A 22,001-nucleotide genomic window follows, 5' to 3' on the forward strand; every position below is an offset into this window, starting at 1 on the left:
TGAGAAAATAATTGAGGAGAGAAAACTGAAACAAATTTTTTCCCGGGAAATCCATAAAAACTGTCAATTGTTTTTTTTTTCCAAAATGATTTAGAACCTCTGGAATCCGGTTATTTTTGGGGAATAAAATTAATTCTTCATTCTAGATAATTTTTTATTTTTCCCACAAAAACTAGTAACTTTCAGTTGTTATTTTCTTTAAATTTTTCTTAAAAAAGTTTGGAACCACTGGAATTTTTTTTTTTTTGAAAAACATTCTTTTGTTTTTTTTCAGGCACTTAGGAATTTTTTTAGTACTTCCAGGCAGTTAAGGACAACAGTCAATTGTTTTCACACATTTAAGTGAAACCTATGAGTCTACTTTCAATTGTTTTTCAGTTTTTTTCACGCTCACAAACGTACCCTCTTGAAATACATTCTTTTGTTTTTTAGGTTGTAGAGGGCATTTTCCTAATACCTCCAGGCACCCACAATGACTGTCGTTTGTGTTTTCTTAAATAATTTTTCTAGCAAGTTTAGAACCTCTGGAATCCGTTTTTTTTTTGAAAGATAATTGAAGGAAAAAGCTCAATTTCCCAATAAACCCATAATAACTGTCATTTGTTTTTTTTTTCAAAATTTTTCTTAAAATTTAGAACCTCTGGAATCCAATTATTTTATGAAATCCCACGATTGTCAATTGTTTTTTAGAATGGAGAGGGCATTTTTTACTACTTCCAAAGACACCCGCAATGACTGTCATTTGTTTTTTCTTAAATAATTTTTCTAGCATGTTTAGAACCTCTGGATTGCGTATTTTTTTGAGAAAATAATTGAAGAGAGAAAACTGAAACAAATTTTTCTCAGGAAAAACATAAAAACTGTCAATTGTTTTTTTTTTCCAAAATGATTTAGAAAATATTAAAGGGAGATAAAGTTGACTTTAAATCTTTTCCCAGTCGACTCATAATTGTTTTTTTCTAATTTAGAACCTCTGGAATCATTTTTTTTTTGCAAAAAAAGCGTTCTTTCTCAAGAAATTCATAATGTTTGTCAATTGTTTTTTTTTTAATAACAGTTTTAGAACCTTAGGAACCGGAGTATTTCCGAAAAAAAATTGAAGGAAAAATGTTGACTTTCAATTGTTTCTTTCCAGAAAACTCATAATTACTGACAATCTTTTTCTCATTTCTTTAGAAACTTTGGAACCTCTGGAATCTAGTTATTTAAGTTGACTTTGATTTTTTTCTCAGGAAACTCGATGACTGTCAATTGTTTTTCAGGTATTTCACAAAATCCAGTGACTGTTTTTCATAATTTTCCAAAAATATTTAGAACCTCTGTAATCTGTTTTTTTTTTTGTTTGGGGGAAAATTGAAACAAAAATCTCACTTTTTTAAGAAACCAACCGCCAATTGTTTTTTTTTTCATAATTTTTCTACTAGGTTTAGAACCTCTGGAATTCGATTATTCGAGGGAAAAAATTGAATTATTCATTCGGGATGACTTTCAACATTTTTTCCCACGAACATCAGTGACTACCAATTGTTTTCTCTTCAAATGTTTCTTAAAATTTTTGAACCTCTGGAATTAAGATTTTTGTCTCAAGGCAGTTCTTTAGTTTTTCTCACGCTCATTAAGAGACATTTCGTACTCAAACATTCTTTTGTTTTTTCTTTCGTGCAATCAGGGGACTTTTCTGATACTTCCAGACAGTCGAGAATAAGAGTCAATTGTTTCTCAGACACACCTACATACGTTCAAATGCCCGGAAGAACGATGTTAATTGTATGAACGTTACATAGCATAGAACTTCAACTGTTTAAAAATAAGAAAAATCGCCTTCAATTGTTTTCATATTTTGGGCTTTCAAGGTCTAGAAGGCAAAAACAAACGAAGAATTTACCACTGCTTCGGTCTCATTTTGAACATTGATAAACAAATGAACAAATAGCATCATCATCGCATCAAGAAACAATCAATTGACATTATGCAAATCCGAGGATGACTCGGCGAACGGGGTCTCACGCGCCTCCTCCCGACAAGAAAAAACCGTCAAATGTTTTATCGATAACAATCGAGGAGCGTTTTCTCACCTTCTTGGACAAAAGACCGTTTAGATCCGTCCGATATAAAATTTGACGTGAATGAGAAAAAGAACTCCTTTCTCGCCCTCCTTGTTTAAAAATGATAAATCACCTGCTCTTATGGAAACATGATTTTGTCCTTTTCTATTATTGGTGATGAGGGACGAGGATCATCAAAGGCGGCTATTGTTTGGGAGGGAGAGGGGCATATCATTTTTCTTTTGTTTTGTTTTGTTTTTTGTTCGATGACTTGTTAACGTAAATGCGAACCTTGAAAACTTTTTCAAGACATGTTAACCTTGTCCTGGAAACTTTATGTGTATATAACCATAGATTTTTTATCAGAAAAAGCCGTGACTTTCAATTGTTTCCTTTGCCATTTCTAAAAGGTTTAGGACCTCTGGAATCTGTACAAGTTGTTAAAGTGAAAAACGTTTCACCATAATAAAGCAACATTGTGATTTTTTCCCGATAAAACCAGTAGAATTCAATTGTTTCTTTTTAAACTGTTATATGGTTTAGTACCGCTGTATTTGACCCAATTGAAAATGCCAAAATCAGCAGGTTACACACGAACAATTAGCGTTGCAAAAGGTGATTTTTTATTATAAAGACGCACCCATTAATAATTGTTGAAAAACGCCAAGGAGCGTATAAAAGACGCACCTTCTGTATTGACCTTTAGATGAGAAAAGAACGAGAACGCTCATCAACTGTTTTTTTTTTTGGGGTTTTTGAAAAGTTGGGTACCACTGGAAACTTCAAAGAAAAAAATCGATATTGGATCCCAGAGGTTGAAAAACAATTGACCGCCACTGGGTTTCCTGGAAAAAAATCAAAGCAACCTTGAATGGAGGGATCAATTTTTTTCTAAAAACAACCGGATTTCAGAGGTTCTAAAATTGAAAAAAAAACAATTGACAGTCTTCTGGACTCTTGACTTTTGACCTTGAGGAAGGTCAAAACCTTTATATTTGATTAAATTGAGTGAAACCGTTCTATAATCAAAAACTCGACTACCAACTTCCAAAAATAAGATATTGTTCCTCACCATCCAGTGGTACCCACACGGAACCGACCGAATAGCGAATTTAAATAAATTCAATTAAAATAGCGTGTTGACGAGGAAGAATGTGTGGCATCATCACGATCAACATGATCATGACCACGCCCCCCCGTCGATGATGGGATAAAAGGGCGGCAAGGGGGGAAGGGGCGACCGCACCCCGTCCAACGGTTAATGTATAATGTCACCGGGGCGAAATAACATATAGTTATGCTAATCGAGGTTTGATGGGGGACCCGCCTCTCCATTGTATTGATATTCACTACTATTGTTCAAATATCGCGCGGTACCATCGGATTTTTTTTTTGTTTTTTCGCTCTTATACCGGTACCGCTCCGCGCGGTTATACTCGTAGGAGGGCGACGCGAAATGTAATTAACCGGTTGTATTATGCGAAAGGGAAAAAAGGACCGCGTGGTTGCATCATTTTTGACCTCTCTCTCTCTATTTGTTAAATTATGGAAATATTCAAGTTAAAATCTAAAAGGAAGAAGACAGTTGAAAGTTGGATTCGTTATAAGGAAACGGTGGCGTCTATGAGAAGGGAGAAGGTCTGGATAATTTGGAAAAAATTAAATCCTCTAAAAACTTCTGGCAAAGCATGCGTTATTTAAATATGAAGACATCTAAAGAAATTGCAGAGCTTTCTCCCACCCTATGTGACGCCAATGCATTTATTAATATTTTTAAATAAGTTTTTTGTATCGCTTGGTACCATTGGGAGAATCGTAGGAGTGTTTGGCTCTCTCAATTGTTTATTTTCTCTATTTTTTTTTTTGGAGGTTTGGAACCGCTGGAATACGTTTCACCTTTTTGGGAAAATATTCAATAAATAACTGGCTTTAAATTTTGTTCACTGTTTTTCAACTGTTTTTTTCTTTAAAAAATTTAGAACCTCTGGAATCCGATTATTCCTGGAAAAAAAATTAATATTTATTTAAGTTAAATTGAATTGAGAAAACTCAATGACTGTCAATTTTTTTTTTTTTTTTTCAAAAGATTTAGGACCTCTGGATGAAAAAAACGGATTTTCTTTTTTTTTTTTGATAAAAAATTGAAAGCAGAAGGCCAACTTCCTCTGGAAACCAACAATGATTGTCAATTGTTTTTTTCTTCCAAATGGTTTAGGACCTCTGGAACCCAGCTACTCTTAGTGAAAAAAAATTGAATTGTTCACTCGGACTGACTTTGATTTTTTCCCAAGATATCCAATGATTGTCAATTGTTTTTTTTTATCTAAAAGGCTCAGAACCTCTGGAATTTTGTTTTTTTATGGGAAAATGTTGGAATGAGACAAAGTTGGCTTTAAATGTTTTCCCACGCAACCCATAATGTTTTTCAATTGTTTTCAATTCTTTAACAGTTTTAAGACCTCTGGAATCCGATTTTTTCTTTTTCAAGGAAAAATTCATTTTGAATTTTTGTCATCCCAGGAAACCCATAATTACTGTCATTTTTTTTTTGGATGGTTTAGAACCTCTGGAATACTTCGGAAAAAAATTGAATTCTTCATTAGGTACTTTGAATTTTTTACCCAGGAAATCTAATAACAGGCAATTGTTTTTTTTATAGTTTGCTTAATATGTTTAAAAAAAACATTTTTAGTGAAAAAAATCAACACGGGGGGGTATACCCAAAAAACGAAAAAACCCAAACTTTGGAGGTCGATATCTCGGCTTCTACCGGTCCGATCTGAAAAATTCCAACGGTTTTGTCTTAGTTTCGTCTCTCCGAATCCAACGAGACCATCCGCAAGGTCGTAGCTCTAATAGTAGCTGAGATATGGCATTTTTGAAGCCCATTTTTGGCCTCAAAAATGAGGTCGAAAAGTGACTTTTTCCGAATTTTCAAAGTGCTGTCATTCAGTTAGTTCTACTCGAATCTCGTTATAACCCGGTATTTTCGTAATGTAGGTGGTCTAAAGAAAACGCTGGTATAGTTAGTTCGATTTCGAAAAAAAAATTTTTTTGGTGAAAAAAATTGATACGGGGGGGTATACCCAAAAAACGAAAAAACCCAAACTTTGGAGGTCGATATCTCAGCTTCTACCGGTCCGATCTGGAAAATTCCAACGGTTTTCTCTTAGTTTCGTCTTTCTGAATGCAACGAGACCATCCGCAACGTCGTAACTCTGATAGAAGCTGAGATATCGCATTTTTGGGGCTCATTTTTAGCCTCAAAAACGACGTCGAAAAACGACTTTTTCCGAATTTTCAAAGTGCTCTCATTCCCTTAGTTTGGCTCGGATCCTGTTATAACCCGGTGTTTTCGTAATCTAGGTGACCCAAATAAGACACTGGTATACTTAGTTTGATTTCGAAAAAAAACAATTTTTGGTGAAAAAAATCGACACGGGGGGGTATACCCGAAAAACGAGAAAATCCAAACTTTGGAGGTCGATATCTCGGCTTCTACCGGGCCGATCTGAAAAATTCCAACGGTTTTCTCTTAGTTTCGTCTTTCTGAATGCAACGAGACCATCCGCAACGTCGTAACTCTGATAGAAGCTGAGATATCGCATTTTTGGGGCTCATTTTTAGCCTCAAAAACGACGTCGAAAAACGACTTTTTCCGAATTTTCAAAGTGCTCTCATTCCCTTAGTTTGGCTCGGATCCTGTTATAACCCGGTGTTTTCGTAATCTAGGTGACCCAAATAAGACACTGGTATACTTAGTTTGATTTCGAAAAAAAACAATTTTTGGTGAAAAAAATCGACACGGGGGGGTATACCCGAAAAACGAGAAAATCCAAACTTTGGAGGTCGATATCTCGGCTTCTACCGGGCCGATCTGAAAAATTCCAACGGTTTTCTCTTAGTTTCTCCGTTCTGAATCCAACGAGACCATCCGCAAGGTCGTAGCTCTTCTAATAGCTGAGATATGGCATCTTTGGAGCCCATTTTTGGCCTCAAAAACGAGGTCGAAAAACGACTTTTTCCGAATTTTCAAAGTGCTCTCATTCTCTTAGTTTTGCTCGGATCCTGTTATAACCCGGTGTTTTCGTAATCTAGGTGACCCAAATAAGACGCTGGTATAAAACAAAAAACTACCTACTTACACAACCATCCTGAAACAATCACTGACTATCAATTGTTTACCGGAAAAGAGTAGAACTTCCGGAACCATTTGGCATGCAAATTACAAAACATTTAACATTTTTAGAATTATTTGGTACCACTGGCACAAGAAGTGCCGAGATAAAACGAAAAAGGGTGAGTCAATCAATAACAATTGTCAAAACAATCAATAGAGGAGAATAAATACTTACACGCATTTAACCGGACCTCCTGGTGGCGGTCCACCACCATTTTATCGTACTTAATTAGATCACGGTCGTACCGGTTATTGGTACCAATACGCCGAAGGGGGCCACGCATAAGATGCGTTACCAGCCAACCGTATACGTGGTCGCGTATAAAATCGGTACCCGGTAGCCGACAGTCAATTGTTCGAGTTCGACCAATGGGACGAGGATTCGCGGTTTACCCCCGCCAACAGCCGTGGGCCGCTCGCGTACAACCAGTAGCGAGTTTCGTCGCGGCGTATCGCGGTAGCGCTTAAGCGGTAGTCTTTTGTTTTGAACCTTTTGGCCTATCTCGGGAAGTATACGTGGTACGACCTTCCGGATGGTCTCATTGGAATCAGATGGATGAAAGTGATCAAGAACCGTTGGAATTATTAAAAGGCGATCCATAGTTTGTCTGTAATTGACCGTCAAAGTTTGGAATTTTTGATTTTTCAAGTAACTCCGATAATTTTTCAAAATCTAACTGACATGCTTTTATTTGGATAATTTCATGGATCTGAGTAGGGAAAATTTGGGAATTCTAGTTTCCAATTTTTTACCCTATAAAACCCCATATCTCCGGAACTATGGCAGGTACGACCTTCCGAATAGTACCATAAGATTCAGATGAACAATAGTAAGTAAGAACCGTAGAAATTATGATAAAAAAATGCATACTTTTTCTGAAATTAAGTGTCAAAGTTTGAAATTCTTTAATTATTTTACTAATTTTCACTTGTTTTTACTCTAAAATACGTCATATCTCCGGAACTATGAAAGGTTCGATTTTCCAAATGGTACCATTGGATTCAGATGGATCAGTGTAAGTAAAAACCATAGAAATTATTATAAAAGAATTTATAGTTTTTCCAAAATCCGCTGTCAAAGTTTGAAATTTCATATTTATCTAATTTGCACTTGTTTTTACCCAAAAAAAACGCTATATCTCCGGAACTATGAGAGGTACGATCTTCCAGCTAGTTTCGTTGGATTCAGACGGATGAGAGCAACCAAAAACCGTTAAAATTATGACAAAAGAACCCATAGTTTTCCCATAATCGCCACTCAAAGTTTAAATTGACCTAATATTATACAGACCGATCGTGACACAGAGTTTTTAAACTAGTTTTTACTCTCTAATACCATCGCTTGTTTTTTTGAAAATTTCCATAAATAAACCAAAAAAGCCCAAGCATTCTCCCACGTCAACTTAATTAATTAATTAACTATTCTCGTGGCAATTGTTTTTTCTTCCAAACCAAATTAATTAATTCGAACCTTAAGTAAAAAATATCAAATTTCCTGCCAGTTTTGGGACCCCAATCAAGTAGACAAAGACGCCGCCAAAAGCAAAAAAAAAAAAAAACAAATGAATTATTATAAATAATAATAATAATAATGTCAATATTCAAATTCCCCGAAGGAGCCCATTTACAAGTTGATTTTCTTAATTAAGTTACGCCCACCTCGGATTTTTGATCACGTAATAAATATTCAAATTTTTTTAGGTCAAGATGATCTTTCTCGACAGTCGGGTGTCATTTGTTTTTTTTTTAAGGGTTGCGCTGTATCGTGGGAATATTAATTTAATCGAAACAAATGAGTAGCAGACGGGGGCCCGGTCATCATCAGATTTAATAGAGGTCGTGGGTTTTCGTTTAAACTTATTATTCAACTGTTTTTTTTTTCGAGGGGGGGGGGGGGAGGGATTATTACTAAGAGAAATATGTCAATAATTCTGATTAGACGGTTTTTTGTGTCATTTGTTTTATTTCTCAGGGCACTCTTTTTTTTTTAACTGTCTTCCAGGCAGTCGATATTCATTTTTTTTTTAATGCAGGTAACGTTGACGATGTTCATTTGTTTTTCCTCCTTTCAAATGAAAAAATCAATTGTTTTTTTTGTTTTTTCCAGGCAGTTGATATTCAATTGTTTTTTTAGCGTTTTTTTTGAAAAATTGTTGATTTTTCCAGGTAATTGGGGATTTTTTTTCAGGCAACAATAAGGGACATAAATTGAATCATCTTCCAGGCAGTTGAAGGTTTCTTATGCCCCATCTGCCTAGACTAAGAAAATTACGTTTTTGCTTATTTTGAAAGGGATAAAATCAGGTTTTCTTCTACGTGGTTGGAGATTTCTAGCCCCACCTATGCCCTATGCCCCACATGCCTGGAATAAGAGAATTATGGTTTTTTTTCTGGTAGTAATAAAATTTTGTTTTTTCAAGACAGTTGAAGGTTTCTTATGCCCCAGCTGTCTGGATTAAGAAAATTACGATTTTCCATCCTGGAGTGGGTAAAATTTGGTTTTTTTCTAGGCAATTGAAGATTTTCTATGCCCCACCTGAATTAACTAAGAAAATTACGTTTTTGTTTATTTTGAAAGGGATAAAATCAGGTTTTCTTCAAGGCGGTTGGAAAAATTCTTGCCCCACTTGTGCCCTATGCCCCACCTGCCAGAATAAGAATTTTTTTTTCTGATAATAATAAAATTTTGTTTTTCTTTAAGACAGCTGAAGGTGTCTTATGCCCCAACTGCCTGGAATAAGAAAATTAATTTTTTTTATTGAGTTTTTCTTTAAGACAGTTGAAGGCGTCTTATGCCCCAACTGTCTGGAATAAGAAAATTTTTTTTTTGTCTGAAAATAATAAAATTTTGTTTTTCTTTAAGACAGCTGAAGGTTTCTTATGCCCCAACTGCCTGGAATAAGAAAATTATTTTTTTTATTGAGTTTTTCTTTAAGACAGCTGAAGGCGTCTTATGCCCCAACTGTCTGGAATAAGAAAATTTTTTTTTTTTGTCTGAAAATAATAAAATTTTGTTTTTCTTTAAGACAGCTGAAGGTTTCTTATGCCCCAACTGCCTGGAATAAGAAAATTATTTTTTTTATTGAGTTTTTCTTTAAGACAGCTGAAGGTGTCTTATGCCCCAACTGCCTGGAATAAGAAATTTTTTTTTTGTCTGGAAATAATAAAATTGAGTTTTTCTTTAAGACAGTTGAAGGTGTCTTATGCCCCAATTGCCTGGAATAAGAAAATTATAATTTTTTTGTCTGGAAATAATAGAATTTTGTTTTTCTTTAAGACAGCTGAAGGTGTCTTATGCCCCAACTGCCTGGAATAAGAAAATTATTTTTTTTTTGTCTGGAAATAATAAAATTGAGTTTTTCTTTAAGACAGCTGAAGGTGTCTTATGCCCCAACTGCCTGGAATAAGAAAATTATTTTTTTTTTGTCTGGAAATAATAAAATTGAGTTTTTCTTTAAGACAGCTGAAGGTGTCTTATGCCCCAACTGCCTGGAATAAGAAAATTATTTTTTTTTTGTCTGGAAATAATAAAATTTGTTTTTCTTTAAAACAGTTGAAGGTGTCTTATGCCCCAACTGCCTGGAATAAGAAAATTATTTTTTTTTTGTCTGGAAATAATAAAATTGAGTTTTTCTTTAATACAGCTGAAGGTGTCTTATGCCCCAACTGCCTGGAATAAGAAAATTATTTTTTTTTTGTCTGGAAATAATAAAATTGAGTTTTTCTTTAAGACAGCTGAAGGTGTCTTATGCCCCAACTGCCTGGAATAAGAAAATTATTTTTTTTTTGTCTGGAAATAATAAAATTGAGTTTTTCTTTAAGACAGCTGAAGGTGTCTTATGCCCCAACTGCCTGGAATAAGAAAATTATTTTTTTTATTGAGTTTTTCTTTAAGACAGCTGAAGGCGTCTTATGCCCCAACTGTCTGGAATAAGAAAATTTTTTTTTTTTTGTCTGAAAATAATAAAATTTTGTTTTTCTTTAAGACAGCTGAAGGTTTCTTATGCCCCAACTGCCTGGAATAAGAAAATTATTTTTTTTATTGAGTTTTTCTTTAAGACAGCTGAAGGCGTCTTATGCCCCAACTGTCTGGAATAAGAAAATTTTTTTTTTTTGTCTGAAAATAATAAAATTTTGTTTTTCTTTAAGACAGCTGAAGGTGTCTTATGCCCCAACTGCCTGGAATAAGAAATTTTTTTTTTGTCTGGAAATAATAAAATTGAGTTTTTCTTTAAGACAGTTGAAGGTGTCTTATGCCCCAATTGCCTGGAATAAGAAAATTATAATTTTTTTGTCTGGAAATAATAGAATTTTGTTTTTCTTTAAGACAGCTGAAGGTGTCTTATGCCCCAACTGCCTGGAATAAGAAAATTATTTTTTTTTTGTCTGGAAATAATAAAATTGAGTTTTTCTTTAAGACAGCTGAAGGTGTCTTATGCCCCAACTGCCTGGAATAAGAAAATTATTTTTTTTTTGTCTGGAAATAATAAAATTGAGTTTTTCTTTAAGACAGCTGAAGGTGTCTTATGCCCCAACTGCCTGGAATAAGAAAATTATTTTTTTTTTGTCTGGAAATAATAAAATTTGTTTTTCTTTAAAACAGTTGAAGGTGTCTTATGCCCCAACTGCCTGGAATAAGAAAATTATTTTTTTTTTGTCTGGAAATAATAAAATTGAGTTTTTCTTTAATACAGCTGAAGGTGTCTTATGCCCCAACTGCCTGGAATAAGAAAATTATTTTTTTTTTGTCTGGAAATAATAAAATTGAGTTTTTCTTTAAGACAGCTGAAGGTGTCTTATGCCCCAACTGCCTGGAATAAGAAAATTATTTTTTTTTTGTCTGGAAATAATAAAATTTGTTTTTCTTTAAAACAGTTGAAGGTGTCTTATGCCCCAACTGCCTGGAATAAGAAAATTATTTTTTTTTTGTCTGGAAATAATAAAATTGAGTTTTTCTTTAATACAGCTGAAGGTGTCTTATGCCCCAACTGCCTGGAATAAGAAAATTATTTTTTTTTTGTCTGGAAATAATAAAATTGAGTTTTTCTTTAAGACAGCTGAAGGTGTCTTATGCCCCAACTGCCTGGAATAAGAAAATTATTTTTTTTTTGTCTGGAAATAATAAAATTTGTTTTTCTTTAAAACAGTTGAAGGTGTCTTATGCCCCAACTGCCTGGAATAAGAAAATTATTTTTTTTTTGTCTGGAAATAATAAAATTGAGTTTTTCTTTAAGACAGCTGAAGGTGTCTTATGCCCCAACTGCCTGGAATAAGAAAATTATTTTTTTTTTGTCTGAAAATAATAAAATTGAGTTTTTCTTTAAGACAGCTGAAGGTGTCTTATGCCCCAACTGCCTGGAATAAGAAAATTATTTTTTTTTTGTCTGGAAATAATAAAATTTGTTTTTCTTTAAAACAGTTGAAGGTGTCTTATGCCCCAACTGCCTGGAATAAGAAAATTATTTTTTTTTGTCTGGAAATAATAAAATTGAGTTTTTCTTTAAGACAGCTGAAGGTGTCTTATGCCCCAACTGCCTGGAATAAGAAAATTATTTTTTTTTTGTCTGGAAATAATAAAATTGAGTTTTTCTTTAAGACAGCTGAAGGTGTCTTATGCCCCAACTGCCTGGAATAAGAAAATTATTTTTTTTTTGTCTGGAAATAATAGAATTTTGTTTTTCTTTAAGACAGCTGAAGGTGTCTTATGCCCCAACTGCCTGGAATAAGAAAATTATTTTTTTTTTGTCTGGAAATAATAAAATTGAGTTTTTCTTTAAGACAGCTGAAGGTGTCTTATGCCCCAACTGCCTGGAATAAGAAAATTATTTTTTTTTTGTCTGGAAATAATAAAATTGAGTTTTTCTTTAAGACAGCTGAAGGTGTCTTATGCCCCAACTGCCTGAAATAAGAAAATTATTTTTTTTTTGTCTGGAAATAATAAAATTGAGTTTTTCTTTAAGACAGCTTAAGGTTTCTTATGCCCCAACTGCCTGGAATAAGAAAATTATTTTTTTTATTGAGTTTTTCTTTAAGACAGCTGAAGGCGTCTTATGCCCCAACTGTCTGGAATAAGAAAATTTTTTTTTTTTGTCTGAAAATAATAAAATTTTGTTTTTCTTTAAGACAGCTGAAGGTGTCTTATGCCCCAACTGCCTGGAATAAGAAATTTTTTTTTTGTCTGGAAATAATAAAATTGAGTTTTTCTTTAAGACAGTTGAAGGTGTCTTATGCCCCAATTGCCTGGAATAAGAAAATTATAATTTTTTTGTCTGGAAATAATAGAATTTTGTTTTTCTTTAAGACAGCTGAAGGTGTCTTATGCCCCAACTGCCTGGAATAAGAAAATTATTTTTTTTTTGTCTGGAAATAATAAAATTGAGTTTTTCTTTAAGACAGCTGAAGGTGTCTTATGCCCCAACTGCCTGGAATAAGAAAATTATTTTTTTTTTGTCTGGAAATAATAAAATTGAGTTTTTCTTTAAGACAGCTGAAGGTGTCTTATGCCCCAACTGCCTGGAATAAGAAAATTATTTTTTTTTTGTCTGGAAATAATAAAATTTGTTTTTCTTTAAAACAGTTGAAGGTGTCTTATGCCCCAACTGCCTGGAATAAGAAAATTATTTTTTTTTTGTCTGGAAATAATAAAATTGAGTTTTTCTTTAATACAGCTGAAGGTGTCTTATGCCCCAACTGCCTGGAATAAGAAAATTATTTTTTTTTTGTCTGGAAATAATAAAATTGAGTTTTTCTTTAAGACAGCTGAAGGTGTCTTATGCCCCAACTGCCTGGAATAAGAAAATTATTTTTTTTTTGTCTGGAAATAATAAAATTTGTTTTTCTTTAAAACAGTTGAAGGTGTCTTATGCCCCAACTGCCTGGAATAAGAAAATTATTTTTTTTTTGTCTGGAAATAATAAAATTGAGTTTTTCTTTAAGACAGCTGAAGGTGTCTTATGCCCCAACTGCCTGGAATAAGAAAATTATTTTTTTTTTGTCTGGAAATAATAAAATTGAGTTTTTCTTTAAGACAGCTGAAGGTGTCTTATGCCCCAACTGCCTGGAATAAGAAAATTATTTTTTTTTTGTCTGGAAATAATAAAATTTGTTTTTCTTTAAAACAGTTGAAGGTGTCTTATGCCCCAACTGCCTGGAATAAGAAAATTATTTTTTTTTGTCTGGAAATAATAAAATTGAGTTTTTCTTTAAGACAGCTGAAGGTGTCTTATGCCCCAACTGCCTGGAATAAGAAAATTATTTTTTTTTTGTCTGGAAATAATAAAATTGAGTTTTTCTTTAAGACAGCTGAAGGTGTCTTATGCCCCAACTGCCTGGAATAAGAAAATTATTTTTTTTTTGTCTGGAAATAATAGAATTTTGTTTTTCTTTAAGACAGCTGAAGGTGTCTTATGCCCCAACTGCCTGGAATAAGAAAATTATTTTTTTTTTGTCTGGAAATAATAAAATTGAGTTTTTCTTTAAGACAGCTGAAGGTGTCTTATGCCCCAACTGCCTGGAATAAGAAAATTATTTTTTTTTTGTCTGGAAATAATAAAATTGAGTTTTTCTTTAAGACAGCTGAAGGTGTCTTATGCCCCAACTGCCTGAAATAAGAAAATTATTTTTTTTTTGTCTGGAAATAATAAAATTGAGTTTTTCTTTAAGACAGCTTAAGGTTTCTTATGCCCCAACTGCCTGGAATAAGAAAATTATTTTTTTTATTGAGTTTTTCTTTAAGACAGCTGAAGGCGTCTTATGCCCCAACTGTCTGGAATAAGAAAATTTTTTTTTTTTGTCTGAAAATAATAAAATTTTGTTTTTCTTTAAGACAGCTGAAGGTGTCTTATGCCCCAACTGCCTGGAATAAGAAATTTTTTTTTTGTCTGGAAATAATAAAATTGAGTTTTTCTTTAAGACAGTTGAAGGTGTCTTATGCCCCAATTGCCTGGAATAAGAAAATTATAATTTTTTTGTCTGGAAATAATAGAATTTTGTTTTTCTTTAAGACAGCTGAAGGTGTCTTATGCCCCAACTGCCTGGAATAAGAAAATTATTTTTTTTTTGTCTGGAAATAATAAAATTGAGTTTTTCTTTAAGACAGCTGAAGGTGTCTTATGCCCCAACTGCCTGGAATAAGAAAATTATTTTTTTTTTGTCTGGAAATAATAAAATTGAGTTTTTCTTTAAGACAGCTGAAGGTGTCTTATGCCCCAACTGCCTGGAATAAGAAAATTATTTTTTTTTTGTCTGGAAATAATAAAATTTGTTTTTCTTTAAAACAGTTGAAGGTGTCTTATGCCCCAACTGCCTGGAATAAGAAAATTATTTTTTTTTTGTCTGGAAATAATAAAATTGAGTTTTTCTTTAATACAGCTGAAGGTGTCTTATGCCCCAACTGCCTGGAATAAGAAAATTATTTTTTTTTTGTCTGGAAATAATAAAATTGAGTTTTTCTTTAAGACAGCTGAAGGTGTCTTATGCCCCAACTGCCTGGAATAAGAAAATTATTTTTTTTTTGTCTGGAAATAATAAAATTTGTTTTTCTTTAAAACAGTTGAAGGTGTCTTATGCCCCAACTGCCTGGAATAAGAAAATTATTTTTTTTTTGTCTGGAAATAATAAAATTGAGTTTTTCTTTAAGACAGCTGAAGGTGTCTTATGCCCCAACTGCCTGGAATAAGAAAATTATTTTTTTTTTGTCTGGAAATAATAAAATTGAGTTTTTCTTTAAGACAGCTGAAGGTGTCTTATGCCCCAACTGCCTGGAATAAGAAAATTATTTTTTTTTTGTCTGGAAATAATAAAATTTGTTTTTCTTTAAAACAGTTGAAGGTGTCTTATGCCCCAACTGCCTGGAATAAGAAAATTATTTTTTTTTGTCTGGAAATAATAAAATTGAGTTTTTCTTTAAGACAGCTGAAGGTGTCTTATGCCCCAACTGCCTGGAATAAGAAAATTATTTTTTTTTTGTCTGGAAATAATAAAATTGAGTTTTTCTTTAAGACAGCTGAAGGTGTCTTATGCCCCAACTGCCTGGAATAAGAAAATTATTTTTTTTTTGTCTGGAAATAATAGAATTTTGTTTTTCTTTAAGACAGCTGAAGGTGTCTTATGCCCCAACTGCCTGGAATAAGAAAATTATTTTTTTTTTGTCTGGAAATAATAAAATTGAGTTTTTCTTTAAGACAGCTGAAGGTGTCTTATGCCCCAACTGCCTGGAATAAGAAAATTATTTTTTTTTTGTCTGGAAATAATAAAATTGAGTTTTTCTTTAAGACAGCTGAAGGTGTCTTATGCCCCAACTGCCTGAAATAAGAAAATTATTTTTTTTTTGTCTGGAAATAATAAAATTGAGTTTTTCTTTAAGACAGCTGAAGGTGTCTTATGCCTCAACTGCCTGGAATAAGAATTTTTTTTTTGTCTGGAAATAATAAAATTTTGTTTTTCTTTAAGACAGCTAAAGGTGTCTTATGCCCCAACTGCCTGGAATAAGAAAATTATTTTTTTTATTGAGTTTTTCTTTAAAACAGCTGAAGGTTTCTTATGCCCCAACTGCCTGGAATAAGAAAATTATTTTTTTTATTGAGTTTTTCTTTAAGACAGCTGAAGGTGTCTTATGCCCCAACTGCCTGGAATAAATATATAACTTAGTCATAATTATATTGTTTTCAGGCAGTATTGCTTATTCAACTGCCTGTAAGAAACATTTAATGCCTTTAAGGCTTATATAGGTACAACTGGATACTTTATAAAAAATATCGACATGTTGTCCTTGCCAATGGAAATGGATCGTCGTCAGTGCATAAATTACTAGTCGTTCGTCACGTAGGTAAATTTATGCATGGACAGGTACAAATTAAAATAATTGTCGGGTCATTGTGCAAGTGCTATACGCGTTCAAATTTATTACCGTAACATTCGAAAGTAACCGAGAATCGACCCTATAAAACCGAAACTCCATATATGTTCGACCGCGCTTAATCCGCGCGTAAGACGGTAGCGACCCGCTTAACCCGGTTTAGTGTTTCCGTCTCGCTCGCTCGCACACGCGTCCATCTCCCTCCGACCCGTTGGAAATTCCAAAAGAGCTCCAGGTAACAAAGGAGGCGGGTAACACCGGTAGTACCAGCGAGGCGTAGTAGGCTTCGACTGAACAGGTGATGATGATGATGATCGGACACGAGGGATATTCATTTGTTTTCGCTTATTATTTCAACGATTTCCACACACACACACACACAAGAGTTTTTCTTTATGGTCATATTTAAAGGGGGGGGGATTAAGATTTATTAGGTGGAATTTTCAAAGTGTATATGGGCCTCTCCCCATAATAAATCACGTATAACCTTTTGTCCGTATCCGTCTCCCGGTATGTTATTTACCCGAGAGATAAGTTTTGCTTTTTTGGGTTTTTCAAATATTTACCCGCACGTTCTGTGATAAAACGCGGTACACGTCAGAGATCTTCTCTTTGTTTAAACCGAACACGACCGATTTTATATTATGTATATATGTACCTCGAACAAACGAAGAACGGCCAAACGAATTCCCCATACGATGTTCTTTTGTTAAATTTTATTTGCTAATTGGCAAAGTTATTTAATGCGCGACGCGACGGGTATTTTCACATCAAGTCTTCGCACAGGCGATATTTCTATCTTCAATTGTTTTTATATCATTAATGTTAATGTTCACATGTTTTTTAAGGCGTTTGTGTTTTTTTTTTCAGATTAATATTGTCAATAGTTACTGGAGTTTTTAAATTTAGTCCAGATGTTTGATGTTTTGTTGTATTAATTTATATATTATTTATAATTATATAAAATTTACATAAACAAACTGTGTTATTAGTTTATATATTAATGACGAAATCAGCTGTTTGTCATGCAAATTGTTTCGGAAAACAACGATTTTTTCAATTAATTTCTTACTGATAAGCAGTGCGGGGTGGGTGGGGGGGCAAGGGTAGGGTTAATAAAAATGTGTTTTTTGCAAAAAATTATTTCCTGAAAAAAAATGCTTTTTAAGAAAATTATATCAACCGTATACAGTCAAGGTATATTTATTACGCCGTATAATATACGTATACCATATACGATTCGGTTTACATATAAGCGAGAAAATATCGGCACATAGTTACTCTTCATTATAGCTTTCGATCATTACATCTCAAATATGTGATAAAATGACACCGATGTCACATACGTTATGTCACTCTATAGGATACGATATACTTTTCATACACGTATATATCTTATAGCGTAATAATAGAATACCATATACATATCCTGGAGTGGGTAAAATTTGGTTTTTTTCCAGGCGGTTGGAGATTTCCTGCCCCACTTATGCCCTATGCCCCACCCGCCTGGAATAAGAAAATTATGTTTTTTTTGTCTGGAAATAACAAAATTGAGTTTTTCTTTAGGACAGTTGAAAGTTTCTTATGCCCCAGCTGCCTTAACTAAGAAAATTACGTTTTTGTTTATTTTGAAAGAGATCAACTCAGGTTTTCTTCCAGGCGGTTGGAGAATTCTTGCCCCACCTATGGCCTATGCCCCACCTGCCTGGAATAAGAAATATATGTTTTTTTTGTCTGGTAATAATAAAAATTTGTTTTTTCAAGATAGTTGAAGGTTTCTTATGCCCCAGCTGCCTGGACTAAGAAAATTACGATTTTCCATCCTGGTGTGGGTAAAATTTGGCTTTTTTCCAGGCAATTGGAGATTTCCTATGCCCCACCTGCCTTAACTAAGAAAATTACGTTTTTGTTTATTTTGAAAGGGATAAAATCAGGTTTTCTTGCAGCAGGCGGTTGGAGATTTCTTATGCCCCAACTGCCTGGAATAAGAAAATAACGTTTTTCCTATCTGGAAGTAACAAAATTCAAGAAATTGAAGATTTCTTATGCCCCAGCTGCTTGGAATAAGAAAATTGCGTTTTTTCATCTTGTAAGGGGTAAAATTAGATTTTCTTTCAAACAGTTGGAGATTTCCTATGCCCCAGTTGCTTGGACTAAGAAAATGAGCTTTTTCCTGTCTGGAAGTAAGAAAATTGAGTTTTTTTTAAAGCAGTTAAGATTTCCTTATGCCCCAACTGCCTGAAATAATAAAATTACGTTTTTCCACCTTACGAGGCATTAAATAGGGTTTCCTTCCAGGCAGTTGATGATTTCTTATGCCCCATCTGCCTGGAATAAGAAAATTAGTTTTTTACCTCCTGGAGTAGGTAAAATTAGGTTTTCTTCCAGGCATGTGGAGAAATGCCTTAGGCTCTTATGCCCCACCTGCTTACACTAAGAAAATTACGGTTTTTCTGTCTGAAACTAATAAAATTAAGTTTTCTTCGAGGCAGTTGAAGATTTCTTATGCCCCAACTGCCTGGAATAAGAAAATTATTTTTTTTGTCTGGAAATAATAAAATTGTGTTTTTCTTTAAGACAGCTGAAGGTGTCTTATGCCCCAACTGCCTGGAATAAGAATATTATTATTTTTTGTCTGGAAATAATAAAATTTGTTTTTCTTTAAGACAGTTGAAGGTTTCTTATGCCCCAACTGCCTGGAATAAGAAATTTTTTTTTTGTCTGGAAATAATAAAATTGAGTTGTTCTTTAAGACAGCTGAAGGTGTCTTATGCCCCAACTGCCTGGAATAAGAAAATTATTTTTTTTTTGTCTGGAAATAATAAAATTGTGTTTTTCTTTAAGACAGCTGAAGGTGTCTTATGCCCCAACTGCCTGGAATAAGAAAATTATTTTTTTTTTGTCTGGAAATAATAAAATTGTGTTTTTCTTTAAGACAGCTGAAGGTGTCTTATGCCCCAACTGCCTGGAATAAGAATATTATTATTTTTTGTCTGGAAATAATAAAATTTGTTTTTCTTTAAGACAGTTGAAGGTTTCTTATGCCCCAACTGCCTGGAATAAGAAAATTATTTTTTTTGTCTGGAAATAATAAAATTGTGTTTTTCTTTAAGACAGCTGAAGGTGTCTTATGCCCCAACTGCCTGGAATAAGAAAATTAGTTTTTTACCTCCTGGAGTAGGTAAAATTAGGTTTTCTTCCAAGCATGTAAAGAAATGCCTTAGGCTCTTATGCCCCACCTGCTTACACTAAGAAAATTACGGTTTTTCTGTCTGAAACTAATAAAATTAAGTTTTCTTCGAGGCAGTTGAAGGTTTCTTATGCCCCATCTGCCTAGACTAAGAAAATTACGTTTTTGCTTATTTTGAAAGGGATAAAATCAGGTTTTCTTCTAGGTGGTTGGAGATTTCTAGCCCCACCTATGCCCTATGCCCCACATGCCTGGAATAAGAAAATTATGTTTTTTTTGTCTAGAAATAATAAAATTGAGTTTTTCTTTAAGACGTATACCATATAAAATGACACCGATATCACATATGTCACTGTATAGGATACGATATACTTTTCATACACGTATATATCTTATAGCGTAATAATAGTATACCATATACACAAAAAATAGGAAATGCATTAACGTGTATGAAATAGAAAAACAATTGAATGCAAAATTGTTTCAAACTATTAAGAAGGATTTAAAAAATAAAATTTATATAAATATACATACATAAATATGTTTTAGGAAAAAACAGTGAAGAACTCACGATAAATCCCTTGAGGACGCCACTGTTAAAAAATATTTTTTTTCTTTGTACGTCGAAAAATGCCCCCCCCCCCCCCCCCCCCCCGATGCATAAAACACTTCTACAAATTAATAAACAACATACATTAGTAGTAAAGTTATTTAAAACGTTAAACGTCTTTGAATAGTATAAAATATACCATAATTAAACGTTTAATTTTAAAGTCTACGATAACTTCCCCAATTTTCCACGGATTTTTACGAAAATTGATTCATAAAAAAGGGTTTTAAATTCCCTACAAATGAATATATTTTATATTTTTCCTGATAATCAATTTCCTTTCTCAAACAGTTGAAAAACGAATGAAAAAAAACAAAAAAGTTCCAACCGCCCTCTATACCTCTTCCTCCGAAACGACGCCAAACGAACTTAAAACAATAATTAAATCCTGTAAATGACATTTTAAGCTATAAACTGTCATTTGTTTTTTTTTTCCCACGTAACTTAACGTGACTTAGAAACTTTCGAAAAACAAGCGAATAAATAAAAAAAAAATTTTCCCACGAGTTCATTTGTTATTCAATAAAATGTCTTAGGTACCTATCAATCTAAAACAAATGAAAGTGATGTAATAAACCTTCATTTGTTTTTACTGTGACTATTTAATAATGTCACCAATATCTTGAATTCAATAATTGATGTTATTTAATTGTCGCATGTTTTTCAGGCATTTGTTTTTAATGAAGCTTAATTTATTAAATTTTGTTCAGGTAGTTGAGGTCGATGTTCACATGTTTTTTTAAATATAGTTCAAACAGTTATATAACTAACATCGATATTCAAATGTTTGTCTTTTGTTTTTCAGGCAATTATTGTCGTTATGATATTCACTTGTTTTTCGGCCTTCCCATGCTCACTTTGATCGTTTTCCGGTAGTGAATAAGAAAAGTTTTTTGATTTTTTATGTTAATCTCTTTTAGAGGGTTAATGTGGATTTTTTCCCAGGTAGTCATTTTTTTTTGAAACAGTTAAAAAATTGATTAATAAAATTTATATGCTAAAATGAACTGGAAACAATTGAATCACGAAAATGTTATTTTAATCTAGACACACTCGTTTGTTTTTTTTTAAATCGAACTTTTATTAAAATAAATAAAAAAAAGTGCAACTAACGATTTTTTCCCACGAATTTAAATTCGAGAAATTTCGAGAAACAAAAAAAAAACAATTGAAATTTAATATTTAATAAAACCCACTAAAAATGAAAATCAATTTGCTTTGTAAAATAAACTAAAACAACTAAAACTTCCCTAAAACAAGTGAATAAATAAAATAATTTAAAACGTGGGAATTCACTCAAAAAAATCACAAGTTTCACCCCTAAAAGGCAACGCCGCCTCGAAAACGTCAAGTTCGCGTAAACTATCGATTGTTTTTCTTTTGTTCAATTAAATTTCAATCAAAAAAAACAATTGAAAGTGAATCCTGCACATTTAAAAGAAAGTTCCAATAACAGCTACTAAACAATTGAAAGCGCAATATGCAATACAGACCCTAGAATTAAACCTTCATTTGTTTTTCCGACTGTTTTGTTAAAAATATAATAAATTCTTTAAATACAGTGCGTTTGGACACCCTTAAGAACCAGGTCTCTCAATCAATAAACAAATGACTGTGTATGTCTGATTAAACTGTTCCAAAGCCAACTGCGTAAATTCGATTGCAATAATGTTATCGAATAAAACAAATGAAAAAAGCACTTACCCTTACTCAGCCTACTATAGAGATTCTCGCGAGCACCAATCAAAAAAAAAAGAAACAAGTGAAACTCACTGAGGAACCATGCGATCGAGACTAACAAAACTACTGATGTTCGCTTCGGAAATGCTTCTGTGCCTATCCACAATTGGTAGTTCAATGGTTCACTTAAGAAGTCGCTACAAGACGGTACCGGGGCCCGGGTAAGGGGAGAGGTGCGCGCGAGGGGGGGGCGTCGTCGTTTTGGTCCTGCCTACCGCGTCGGCGGTACCAATCGCTGACGTCCATAGGGACGAGGTTCGCGTACCGGCGAACGCCGGGAGCCGATACTGAAGCGGACGATTTTCGACCGAAGGTACCGACGCCGTAAAGAGCACAGTGCCGTGGAACGTGGTACCGCGGGTTGATTAAGTTTTTAAAAC

General features: G+C 33.4%; 1 protein-coding gene across 2 annotated transcripts in view; it reads right to left on the reverse strand.

Annotated features, from left to right (window-relative positions):
* The window catches only part of LOC126746963 (protein drumstick), a 42,643-nt gene extending 20,912 nt beyond the window's left edge, over positions 1-21,731 (reverse strand). For both annotated transcript variants that reach the window (XM_050455385.1, XM_050455388.1), the window contains exon 1: positions 21,586-21,731. The gene's annotated coding sequence lies outside the window, so the exon portion shown is untranslated. The remainder of the gene's footprint in view (positions 1-21,585) is intronic.
* Between the last annotated feature and the right edge of the window lie 270 nt (positions 21,732-22,001).

Source organism: Anthonomus grandis, chromosome 18 (genome assembly GCF_022605725.1).
Source record: "Anthonomus grandis grandis chromosome 18, icAntGran1.3, whole genome shotgun sequence".
Classification (NCBI taxonomy): domain Eukaryota; kingdom Metazoa; phylum Arthropoda; class Insecta; order Coleoptera; family Curculionidae; genus Anthonomus; species Anthonomus grandis.